Source organism: Coregonus lavaretus (genome assembly GCF_964263955.1).
Source record: "Coregonus lavaretus genome assembly, chromosome: 2".
Classification (NCBI taxonomy): domain Eukaryota; kingdom Metazoa; phylum Chordata; class Actinopteri; order Salmoniformes; family Salmonidae; genus Coregonus; species Coregonus lavaretus.
The window spans coordinates 10,408,355-10,421,603 of NC_139989.1; the positions used below are offsets into that span (position 1 = coordinate 10,408,355).

At 42.8% G+C, this 13,249-nt stretch overlaps 1 protein-coding gene across 2 annotated transcripts in view; it reads right to left on the minus strand.

The window, feature by feature from the left end:
* Positions 1–11,443, minus strand: part of LOC311145591 (uncharacterized protein) — a 122,567-nt gene extending 111,124 nt beyond the window's left edge. For both annotated transcript variants that reach the window (XM_084181872.1, XM_084181871.1), the window contains exon 1: positions 11,369–11,443. The gene's annotated coding sequence lies outside the window, so the exon portion shown is untranslated. The remainder of the gene's footprint in view (positions 1–11,368) is intronic.
* Between the last annotated feature and the right edge of the window lie 1,806 nt (positions 11,444–13,249).

The following is a 13,249-nucleotide window of genomic DNA, read 5'->3' on the forward strand; positions in this document are numbered from 1 at the left end:
AGTTGAGAAATAAATATAGTACCTGATGGGATCCTCCTCTTTTTAATAGAGACCATCACTCTGTTTTCTCATGCAATTTCATAGCGTATAGAAATGTTGCGCAACATGAGCTCATGGCCTCTCATGAAGTGTTTGATTTGATTTTCGATAACATTTGCATTGATGTCAGAGTGATTAGAGGGACAATAAAGTGCTGAGTACCAGGATGTTAGCACGTTTGGTAGGCTCTTAATGACCATCAGCAGCATCAGAGCTTGGAGAAGCCTAATTACCGTGACTAAACTGTCATGTGGAATTTGACTGCCATCATAACTTGTGAACGCTGGTGTGGCGGTAATACGGTAACCGTAACAGTCCTAGATGAGACAAAAAAAGGGTACCGTTAGAAAGGGTCACTTCTCCTCTATTACAGAAATATAATATCTCAATGTGTTTCAGTGTCCATATGACCGATTCTGTTGGAACAAATCTCAAAAGCAAATAGCGAGTTGAAACCGCTTGTCAGAGAGGAAGAAGTGATCTCTCATCTTTGTTGTTGTGAGTGGCAGGGGGAGGGGCTTGGTGTGTGTAAACAGGAAGGTGTACACAGCACAGAAGGAGCGAAGGAGACGAGACCAAAAAGACAACATGAGAACAAGCGGACTGAAACGCTAAAAAAAAAAAAAGAAAAGATTATTGCGATACAGGCATTTGGAATTTCGTTCTAAAACATACATTCAAATTAATCAAATTAATTTGATATATCCCCAAGCCCTAATTGTAATAGGTTTTAGAAGAAAAGTTGCTTGGATTGTTAAATAGTTTGTGCTTACTGGCTAGTGGCTACTGGAAAGCAATGATGGAATGTGAATTGAAAAGTAAAAATCTCTTTTGCCACTCAGCTCCTCAGACTCTCCATCTCTTGTAGTGGGAATTGGGCCTGATGCCTGGCTTGTTAACCCCACAGTAGGCCTGTGTCAGGGGCCGGAGAAAGGACCAGTGTCTGGCCCAGAGTGTGTGTGTGTGAGTGAGAGAGAGAGAGAGAGAGAGAGAGAGAAACAGACCAACAAAGAGAGAAAGACAGAAAGAAGAAAGCGAGAAATACAGAGACAGAAAGACCTACAATGATTAAGCAAGGAGGAAAGCGAGAGAGAGAGAGAGAGAGCGAGAGAGAGAGATCCATTAAGGAGAGAGGACATGAGAGTGAAAGAAAGAGATACAGTTGAAGTCGGAAGTTTACATACACCTTAGCCAAATACATTTAAACTCTAGTAAAAATTCCCTGTCTTAGGTCAGTTAGGATCAACACTTTATATTAAGAGTGTGAAATGTCAGAATAATAGTAGAGATAATTATTTATTTCAGCTTTTATTTCTTTCATCACATTCCCAGTGGGTCAGAAGTTTACATACACTCAATTAGTATTTGGTAACATTGCCTTTAAATTGTTTAACTTGGATCAAACATTTCGGGTAGCCTTCCACAAGCTTCCCACAATAAGTTGGGTGAATTCTGGCCCATTCCTCCTGACAGAGCTGGTGTAACTGAGTCAGGTTTGTAGGCGTCCTTGCTCGCACATGCTTTTTCAGTTCTGCCCACAGATTTTCTATAAGATTGAGGTCAGGGCTTTGTGATGGCCACTCCAATACCTTGACTTTGTTGTCCTTAAGCCATTTTGCCACAACTTTGGAAGTATGCTTGGGGTCATTGTCCATTTGGAAGACCCATTTGCGATCAAGCTTTAACTTCCTGACTGATGTCTTGAGATGTTGCTTCAATATATCCACATACTTTTCCTTCCTCATGATGCCATCTATTTTGTGAAGTGCACCAGTCCCTCCTGCAGCAAAGAACCCCCACAGCATGATGCTGCCACCCTCGTGATTCACGGTTGGGATGGTGTTTTGTTTCTTTGGCTTGCAAGCCCCCCCCCCCCCCTTTCCTCCAAACATAACGATGGTCATTATGGCCAAACAGATCTATTTTTGTTTCATCAGACCAGAGGACATTTCTCCAAAAAGTACGATCTTTGTCCCCATGTGCAGTTGCAAACCGTAGTCTGGCTTTTTTATGGTGGTTTTGGAGCGGTGGCTTCTTCCTTGCTGAGTGGCCTTTCAGGTTATGTCGATCTACAGTGAGGGAAAAAAGTATTTGATCCCCTGCTGATTTTATACGTTTGCCCACTGACAAAGACATGATCAGTCTATAATTTTAATGGTCGGTTTATTTGAACAGTGAGAGACAGAATAACAACAAAAATATCCAGAAAAACGCATGTCAAAAATGGCATAAATTGATTTGCATTTGAAATGAGGGAAATAAGTATTTCACCCCTCTGCAAAACATGACTTAGTACTTGGTGGCAAAACCCTTGTTGGCAATCACAGAGGTCAGACGTTTCTTGTAGTTGGCCACCAGGTTTGCACACATCTCAGGAGGGATTTTGTTCCACTCCTCTTTGCAGATCTTCTCCAAGTCATTAAGGTTTCGAGGCTGACGTTTGGCTCGAACCTTCAGCTCCCTCAACAGATTTTCTATGGGATTAAGGTCTGGAGACTGGCTAGGCCACTCCAGGACCTTAATGTGCTTCTTCTTGAGCCACTCCTTTGTTGCCTTGGCCATGTGTTTTGTCATGCTGGAATACCCATCCACGACCCATTTTCAATGCCCTGGCTGAGGGAAGGAGGTTCTCACCCAAGATTTGATGGTACATGGCCCCGTCCATCGTCCCTTTGATGCGGTGAAGTTGTCCTGTCCCCTTAGCAGAAAAACACCCCCAAAGCATAATGTTTCCACCTCCATGTTTGACGGAGGGGATGGTGTTCTTGGGGTCATAGGCAGCATTCCTCCTCCTCCAAACATGGCGAGTTGAGTTGATGCCAAAGAGCTCGATTTTGGTCTCATCTGACCACAACACTTTCACCCAGTTCTCCTCTGAATCATTCAGATGTCCATTGGCAAACTTCAGATGGCCCTGTATATGTGCTTTCTTGAACAGGGGGACCTTGCGGGCGCTGCAGGATTTCAGTCCTTCACGGTGTAGTGTGTTACCAATTGTTTTCTTGGTGACTATGGTCCCAGCTGCCTTGAGATCATTGACAAGATCCTCCCGTGTAGTTCTGGGCTGATTCCTTACCGTTCTCATGATCATTGCAACTCCACGAGGTGAGATCTTGCATGGAGCCCCAGGCCGAGGGAGATTGACAGTTATTTTGTGTTTCTTCCATTTGCGAATAATCGCACCAACTGTTGTCACCTTCTCACCAAGCTGCTTGGCGATGGTCTTGTAGCCCATTCCAGCCTTGTGTAGGTCTACAATCTTGTCCCTGACATCCTTGGAGAGCTCTTTGGTCTTGGCCATGGTGGAGAGTTTGGAATCTGATTGATTGATTGCTTCTGTGGATAGGTGTCTTTTATACAGGTAACAAACTGAGATTAGGAGCACTCCCTTTAAGAGTGTGCTCCTAATCTCAGCTCGTTACCTGTATAAAAGACACCTGGGAGCCAGAAATCTTTCTGATTGAAAGGGGGTCAATTACTTATTTCCCTCATTAAAATGCAAATCAATTTATAACATTTTTGACATGCGTTTTTCTGGATTTTCTTGTTGTTATTCTGTCTCTCACTGTTCAAATAAACCTACCATTAAAATTATAGACTGATCATTTCTTTGTCAGTGGGCAAACGTACAAAATCAGCAGGGGATAAAATACTTTTTTCCCTCACTGTAGGACTCGTTTTACTGTGGATATAGATACTTTTGTACCTGTTTCCTCCAGCATCTTCACAAGGTCCTTTGCTGTTGTTCTGGGATTGCACCAAAGTACGTTCATCTCTAGGAGACAGAACGCGTCTCCTTCCTGAGTGGTATGACGGCTGCGTGGTCCCATGGTGTTTATACTTGCGTACTATTGTTTGTACAGATGAACGTGGTACCTTCAGGCGTTTGGAAATTGCTCCCAAGGATGAACCAGACTTGTGGAGGTCTACCAGATTTTTGTTATATTGGTCTTGGCTGATTTCTTTTGATTTTCCCATGATGTCAAGCAAAGAGGCACTGCGTTTGAAGGTAGGCCTTGAAATACATCCACAGGTACACCTCCAATTGACTCAAATGATGTCAATTAGCCTATCAGAAGCTTCTAAAGCCATGACATCATTTTCTGGAATTTTCCAAGCCGTTTAAAGGCACAGTCAACTTAGTGTATGTAAACTTCTGACCCACTGGAATTGTGATACAGTGAATTATAAGTGAAATAATCTGTCTGTAAACAATTGTTGGAAAAATTACTTGTGTCATGCAAAAAGTAGATGTCCTACCCGACTTGCCAAAACTATAGTTTGTTAACAAGAAATTTGTGGAGTGGTTGAAAAACAAGTTTGAATGACTCCAACCTAAGTGTATGTAAACTTCCGACTTCAACTGTATATAAAAAGATAGAGAGGTCCTGTGAGTTGTAGCTATGTCCTCCTCTCCCTAATGGTATTAGTGCACTCAGGGACATTTCTGTTCTATATAATTCAGACCCTGATGTAGCCCATTAGGTTGTACTCTGGAAGAGGGAGGAGGGAGAGAGAGAGAGCACAGTTCTGCTCTGACAGTACCGAAGCCACTGCCACACCCTGTACTAACCAATCCCACTCTCCACTCCTCCTTGGGCCTCTTTCTCGTCTGAGTCTCTGTGTGGGAGGGTGAGGGTTGGGGTTGGGTTAGAGGAGAGAGTGACAGAGAATTAATTCCCTGTGCCAATTCCCCAATGTCTCCCTCCTACGCGTATGTGCATGTAGGTACTCTCTCGCTCACACACCACACTTCCACCCTAAACGTTCACACACACACTGACACAGTTATGGGTCTATGTGTTTGCCAGGATTGGAAACTATGCTGCCCATTGTTGCAGAGCGAGGCTTGACACATCGCAATGGAACGCACAGCAGCACACACACAAAGGACAATTGTAATCCCAAAACAAACACTAACACACAGGTAGCAGACACACTAAGTCTGAGGGAACATTAGTGAACAAATAAACTAAAGCTCAGTCCTATGTTATGTGGTATTAATGGTTAATAGTAAGTACTCCAAAAGAGAGTCAAGTAACGGTACTAATAGCATGTCTGTCTGTCTGTCTGTCTGTCTGTCTGTCTGTCTGTCTGTCTGTGTGTCTGTGTGTCTGTCTGTGTGTCTGTGTGTCTGTGTGTCTGTGTGTCTGTGTGTGTGTCTGTGTGTGTGTGGATAATGGTGGTGTTGGATGTGTCCCAGGGGACACGGTAGCTATAATTCTGCTGGAGGCCTGATTGACAGTTAAAGCCGAGCTGCGGCCCAGCTGCTACCGTTGTCCTGTTGCAGGGGATTACACCGCCCGCCAAACCTTTGCCACTTCACTCCTCTTTCCTCTCATCTCTCGCCATCCTTCTCTCTATTCTTCATTCAGCCGCTGCTGTCACACAATCTCAAAGTCATGGACGACTACTTGGCCGAAAGCCAACCAATTTAAAGCACAGAATGATATCGCTCGCCGGTTTATCCTCCATTTAACTAAAGTCCCATTTAGCAATCTCCTACTCTTCCCATCCTTACGTTCTAACCTCACCATCATTCCATTCCATTCCATAGTTGTTGTGTCCCTGGTTCTCTGCCCTTCTATCCATCCTATCTTCCTGTTGTTTTTCACTGTTTTGATAAAAAGTGCTTGCACTTAAAATGTCTATGTAGCAGTCTAAGCTTTGAATTTTTCATAAGAGATCCCAAGCAAAGCGCTGTACAGTATAGTACTGTTTGATAATGGATCAATTGACGTGGTTTAAGACCAGTGATTATGAATGCATAATTCATGTAAACTAGAAAGGTTTCTGTTGATGCACTGCCAAATGGAGGGAGGGAGCTTTGCCTTGAACTGGCAGAAAACACAAACAAACTAAAAGAGGATGGTGATTTGATAGGCTAATATAGAAACACAAGATGTGAATGGGTGAAACTTGTCTACAACGATACTGAACAAGCTCAAACAACACAATCTGGCACAATCATAAACAACACTTAAGAAATCACCAATCGATATCCCACAAAACTCAAAGTAAAATGGCCGTCTTTGGACTGATTCCTCTTGCTATTATCCAGGTGTGAAAAAGTAACAACTATGACCGACCACCAACTAACACAACCTACTTCAAGGTGAGAATAAATATTGGAGGTGCTATACACAATGCCAACAACACTTCATTATCCTCTCAGAAATGACAACCTAGCGTAATTGAGATAGGCCATTGTTCCATCCAATCACAGACCCATATTCTTCCAATCAGCCAGCAGACAATGTACAACTCCAGTCCCATTCGGAGCACCCTGGAAATACAAGAACCCTTCTGCCAGCACATTAGACTGCCTGGAATGGGTCCAAAACGAACACACAAACATGTCTGAATGAGACAGTTACAGTCAGAGCTAGGAGAGATGAAGCGAGGGATGTTCCATTGGGTGAATGATTGATGCTTTTCTAGGGAGACACAGTCCTGTCCCATCAGGTTTACAACATCTTCTCCCTGTCAATGATGTATCGCCTTTGAGCATGTGCCCACAAAAAGTTGACTTATTATCACACATGATTGTATAAGTAAGTGAAACTATTCAAACTACCCATTAGGCCAAAACAGTAACTATTACACAGGTATAAACTGTCCTTATAGATAGTTTTAACAGTATATAACATAAACAGATTATGGCTATATTCACATTCACAGGTAACTGTGCTGTTAGTGGCCATAAAATCAGGCGACCTTAGTATTGATCCCTGCTCACGGATGCTCATCAGATCATAAAATATCCAGATTGACCGGATGGACAGGACACAGGGCTGCTGTAATTGCATGATGGATAATTTAACCTATCAATTACAGATTGGGCCAACAGCAATAATGACAGTGTCCTGGTTGTCATGACAATCAGTGGCTTGGGGCAGAGGTAGGAGGCTGGGGTACACTACACCATGATACAGCAATCAGGACTAAAGACAGTCACGCTAACTCTCGAAGCACTACAGCCTCTGTTTGGTTACCATTGCCTCACTGTACTGACACCGCCTGATATCCATCACAGGCCCTGACCCATCCCTGTCCTTTGTCTGGCCTAGTGTGAGCTGTACTGCCCCTACGGGACCGCACAGCATCACACATGCCCTCTGAGGTCAGCCACTCGCATCATGGCTGTATTGGAGGCTTATTGAGGGGCAAAAATACTACATTGTTTGAAAATACTGAATAAATGTGTGATTTCCCAGGCTTCACATAGGCCCAAACTCCATTGACAGGCTCTTTGAGAAGGCCTGTCTCTCTAGGGTTGACCAGGCCTCTAGGTCTAAAGTTACTGTGGCTTGACATCCTATCTTTGCTGCACAACGCGCTGCCGAGGGTTCTATAGAAAAGCGCACCCCCACTTCAGATGGGTCATCCAGGCCAGGCTAGCAGAGTCATGGTGAGCAGCAGCCACAGGGATGGGAGACACAGATCAGACCAGATTAGCAGTGGGGGAGAGTGGAGAGGAATTGAGAGTTCTTAGTTCCACTCAATTGGTTTCCCCTTATTTACATTTTAGTCATTTAGCAGACGCTCTTATCCAGAGCGACTTACATGAGCAATTAGGGTTAAGTGCCTTGCTTAAGGGCACATCGACAGATTTTTCACCTAGTCGGCTCGGGGATTAGAACCAGCGACCTTTCGGTTACTGGCACAACGCTCTTACCCACTAAGCTACCTGCCGCTGGCAGACTGGGAGGATAATCAAGGGCCCCTCTCACCTAGTATGCTCGTTCATTTATTCGTACCCTTCCTGATAACCTCAATTTAATTCAGTCATTTTCTAATAACCGTCCTTGTGTAATAATCCAAGCATGCAAGTGAGGGTTTTAGTGCATAATGAAAATGTGTCCCATGCGTGTAGTTCGAGCTCACCTAAAATTATTTTATCTAAAGATCGTGTCACTGCACACTATGCACATCAGTCTCTATTGAGGTAGCCTTCATGTTATTGCTATAGCCCTTTCACTTCTAATTTAAAAGAATGACAGTTGTAGATCTTTTTAACACAGACTTGGTACGTTTCCCAACAGTGCTGTCGAGCTTTAGATAAGCTAATTTTGTTACATTTTAACTCCAGAGAGTGTAGTAAGTCATGCCATGTGTAACAGAGAAGCATTCAGCTTTGCAGGGCATGATATATAAAGAACGTAACTTGTGATAGTGTAATGACATTACAAATCCACCTGATGAATTTTCCCAAAAGTTTTGTTTGTGTTTTAGATTTTCTTCTTCCTGAGGCATGTAGACACTGTCGACTGACAGCCGTAAAAGGTTAGGTTCTCCGCCCCAAAGCTGACATTTCTTGTCACTTTTGCCCTTTGCAGTGAACGTGCGCTCTGACCTTAGGATTCCTCTCTCTGTCGGTGACTCCTCCCTGTAGCATTCCAACCCAAAGCTTCCACAATCCACTAGGTGCGTTTCTGAATAAATACATTCCAAACCAAAGCTTCCACAATCCACTAGGTGCGTTTCTGAATAAATACATTCCAAACCAAAGCTTCCACAATCCACTAGGTGCGTTTCTGAATAAATACATTCCAAACCAAAGCTTCCACAATCCACTAGGTGCGTTTCTGAATAAATACATTCCAAACCAAAGCTTCCTCAATCCACTAGGTGCATTTTTGAATAAATACATTCCAAACCAAAGCTTCCACAATCCACTAGGTGCATTTCTGAATAAATACATTCCAAACCAAAGCTTCCACAATCCACTAGGTCAGTTTCTGAATAAATACATTCCAAACCAAAGCTTCCACAATCCACTAGGTGCGTTTCTGAATAAATACATTCCAAACCAAAGCTTCCACAATCCACTAGGTGCGTTTCTGAATAAATACATTCCAAACCAAAGCGCTTTTTTATTGTGCCGCCTGGGAAGTCCTGGATAGGGTGATTACTTTGTAGCTTCCAGGTTGCCTGCTCCTGTTTAGACAGCTAGAAGCTGAAAGAGCTAATACATTTACAGGCACTGGGACATAGAGACCAAACAGGACCAAATAGGACAATAAAATGGGTAGTTTCAACCAAAAATAGATATCAATTTGGTTTTTTTACAACAATGTGAGCATGGTTAATGAAATCACCACTGTTTGAATTGTTGTACTAGGAGAAGGGGATGCATGAAGTTACACAGTTGACATGACGAAAAATATGGTTGGCCGATACAAACCTCTAACAACCTAACCAAATGTCACTAAGGGTTACCAGACTTTTAACCAGGGCAGGCTAGATAGGCTACTTTCATTTTTACATCTTTGACATATGACACAGTAATCCTAGTGGAACCTTTCCAGGTCAGGACAAAAGTGCAAGTCCAGAAGTTATCCTTGGTTTGCGAAAACATCAATGAGTACATGTCTGCATGATAAATCCACAGCCTAACATTCTTTCCTCTTAGCTCAGCTATGCTACAAGCTAGCATGGGCCACGAGACAAAGAAATGGAAACCGACAAACACGCAGATTAGATCAGGCCTCCACCTCAATGGCCCAATTCGGTCTGATATGAATGCGTGGATTTGTCCCGGACATTTCTCTAACTGTGTCAAAGAAAGGGAGAAAACATATGCACACTTAAGATAAAGATGCTTTTTATTGTCACATACACCAGATAGGTGCAGTGAAATGTGTTATTTTACAGGGTCAGCCATAGTAGTACGGCAACCCTGGAGCAAATTAGGGTTAAGTGCCTTGCTCAAGGGCACATCAACAGATTTTTCACCTTGTCGGCTTGGGTATTCGAACCAGCAACCTTTCGGTTACTGGCCCAACACTCTAACCGACAGGCTACCTGCCCCCTTGGTAATACTTTACATTAAAGTTGCTATTCTGTAATAATACCATAATTAGTAACAACAACAACATTAATACTGTAGTAATTACAGCATCACTCATATGTATAAGAGCATCTTAATGTAAAGTGTTACCCTCACCTGCGAGGATGTTTCTATAGGTAAAATATATCATTTGACAATCAGACAGAATGTAGCCGGTAATGAAGCCACCGCTGGGTTAGACAGACCCACCTCTGATTCCTGCCTGTAGTAATCTGGGGTGGATTGTCCAGTACCACTGCAGGATCCACACTCCTCTCTAATAACAAGAATAATCCTCGCTCTGCTCTTCCTCTTATCATTCCTATCATCAATATCTAGGAGATATGGTTAACTCTTCAGTGGCATCACAAGAGGCCTACGGGCTGATAATAATGTACAGAAATCGAATAGGCAGCCCAACACTGAGAGAAAGTAGCTCAGTGTTTACAATAATGTGAGGCAATGGGGTGGCCAGTGAGCAGCAGGTACATGTTCCTTTTCATGGATAGGCCTACAGACTGCACTTTGAAACACATGGCAGTGAAAGATATAATTGTCAATAACTGCCCTAAGCCGACAGCACATGTTGAAGATAAACTGCTTTCTGGCTACAGTGCAATATCTCAACTGCTGTGCAGTAGGCCTGAAGGTTGTTTTGGAGATTATATTCATTTAAATCATAGCAGATTAGACTCAACTCCACGATTTGTGATGGAGTTGAGCGTGCAACTAGTGTGGGCAGACGAGCTCCGTCATATAAAATGACGTTTTTATACAAAATTACCGATTTCAGCACCCAAAGAATAGCCCGCAATTAAACACAAGATTGTTCTTGTTTTTTTTTATAAAAACCAACACTAGTCGCCACTCAACTCCATCATAAATCGTTGAGTTTAATCCGCTAACTATATCAGAGCATAACACGTAGCCTAGGCCAGCCTTATAGGAAAGTAAAACTACATTTTACTTAGGCTGTACAGTCAAAACTGAAAATGGTCACATCGAAATGATCCAAATGTTACAATGTTGCAGTGTATTCAAAGTTGTATTCAAAGTTCACATTTGTCAACAGTCGGATACAAAGAAGCTCTGCGGGAGATCCCGACTGAGCTGAAGCCCCCCCCCCCCCCCCGAAAAAGAAAAACACTACCATACCATGGGGAATTGAATTGCACTTTATAAAGGCTTATACGAATAGGAACAATGTGCGCAGTTGCTTAGCCCTAATTGAATGACGTTATGGCCACACACACACAAACGTGCATAACTTTGCGTACAGCCATAACTCCTGCGCTGTGACACTCGGGTGTGACACTGCGACTTCAGCCATGCACTTCTTGCTATGATGTGTACCGTGCGTATTTCTCATCCAAAATCCACCGTCCCTTCTTCACTGATAAATCAACAAACCGTATCAGAACAACATGATAACCACAACCCGAGGTACGTAGATGAGTTGCCCAATAAAAGGCTGTGTTTATTTTTGAGTTGACTCACCGTTTGCTGAATATTTTTGACAGTTTGTCGGGAGTCTCGGAGTGTAGCTGCCACCAAGATGAAGATCCGCCCTCCCGTACTGCACTTCAATGACCGCAGGGTAACATTAACGCCCACAGACAGTTTCCTCCAATCAAAATCCAAAAATACCAGCTGACTGAAATTTCATCCAATGATAATGGGGAAAAAAACATTTTGACAGACGCTACTTCCAATCATAGCTTCGTATTTTACAAGGAACGCCCTGACGGTTTCCTTCGGCGCTGTTATGTACTTTTGATAGACAACCGGAACGTACAATGAGTAAGTTTGACTCCTTTTACGGGACAGTATGGGCCCAATCATTGTAAGGAACACTGGCTGAAAACGGCAACCCATAAGAACAGCCATTGAAGAATATCACGCAACCCGACTAAAACGTCAGAATGTCGCTGGCGGATAGTCTCCCTGGCTAGATCATATATCAATGCTATTGGGCGCGTTGGAGCAGATCACTTTTATCAAGACGGTGGTCACGCCTTTCAAATTGTGTTGCATTATGGAGATCAAAAAATTTCTGACTTGCGCCTACATTCACTTTACAACAACCCTATGATCAAAGGTCATGAAGTTTCAACTGCAGTCAACCGCAATTTTCTGTAGTTGCTCCCTACCAGCTGCAACTTGCAGCCATCGCCTGCATTGTGGGAGGCACTAATTGTCAACCAATCATTAGTGTTTTTGTTTGACTGACGCGAACGGGACCAAAGACGTTACTGAAACAGGAAGCAACTTTGCCGCAATTATGTGTATACAGTGTACAAATGAATGTAATATTTGAGTCTCTCTCTCCCCAATTAATAGTACAATGTCAGCCTACGCACATACATTTACAGTGTGTGATATGGAGGTTGGAGACATGTTTATTTCGACATTTCAAAAAAAAACTTTTATAAACAATGGCAACACTGCCATGTTGCATTGAGCCTTCCTGTTGGAAAACCAAATCAGTGTCCGACTTTCGGCTGTCGCAGATGCACCTCCCCGACTTCACTCCTCGACTTTCGTCTGCAGTTTGTTGCTTCAGCCTTACCACTCAAACAAGCCAATTGTGTGGTGTGACGATGCACGTTTTAAATTCGAATACATAAAAAAGTTAATTATTCATTAGGCCTATGGGCTTGCTAGGCTATAGCATAGGGCCTAGGCCTAATCTTATTATTCGACTTAATGAGCAGTGTTGGCTGTTGAAATTGCTAAATCATAATATCCTTTATAAACTGTATAAATATTGTAAATGGCAGTTATTGCTATAGAATATGCTTAATATCTCATCCAAAAAGGCATAGAAAATTACCATAACTTACATAAACTTACCCTGACACTAAGTTACTGCATTACTTTGTAACAGAACGTAATGTTTCAGTTTTGAACTGTAACCATTAACATTATAACACCTGGTTTGGAAACTATTTCAGTGACTATTTCAACACTTTGCGTTAAATTATACAATGTCGCCATCGCATGGCCAAAAGCTCACCTTTCAGTGGTGGACGCATAGAGATAGATAGAGGACTCTAGTGCCCAAAATCTTGTTTTAGCATGGGCAGCGCCATTGAAGACTTTCACAATTTTGAAGTAGTCAACTGGGTGGAACTTCCTATGGGTTTGGGAAGGATCACATAATTCCATTCAGGTCATCAGGAGGGATCAGCCAATTAATTATAATCGTTAGCAAACGTTCCAGAAGTGCAGGTGGCAGAAAATCACCAACCTTTTCAAACAACACACTCCAGGTGGCAGTATGCACCCTTTTGGTTTGTTTACCAACTCATAGAAGTAGTAGCTGAAGAAAATTGACTACTTCAAAATGGAGATGGCCTCAATGGCACAACATAGTTT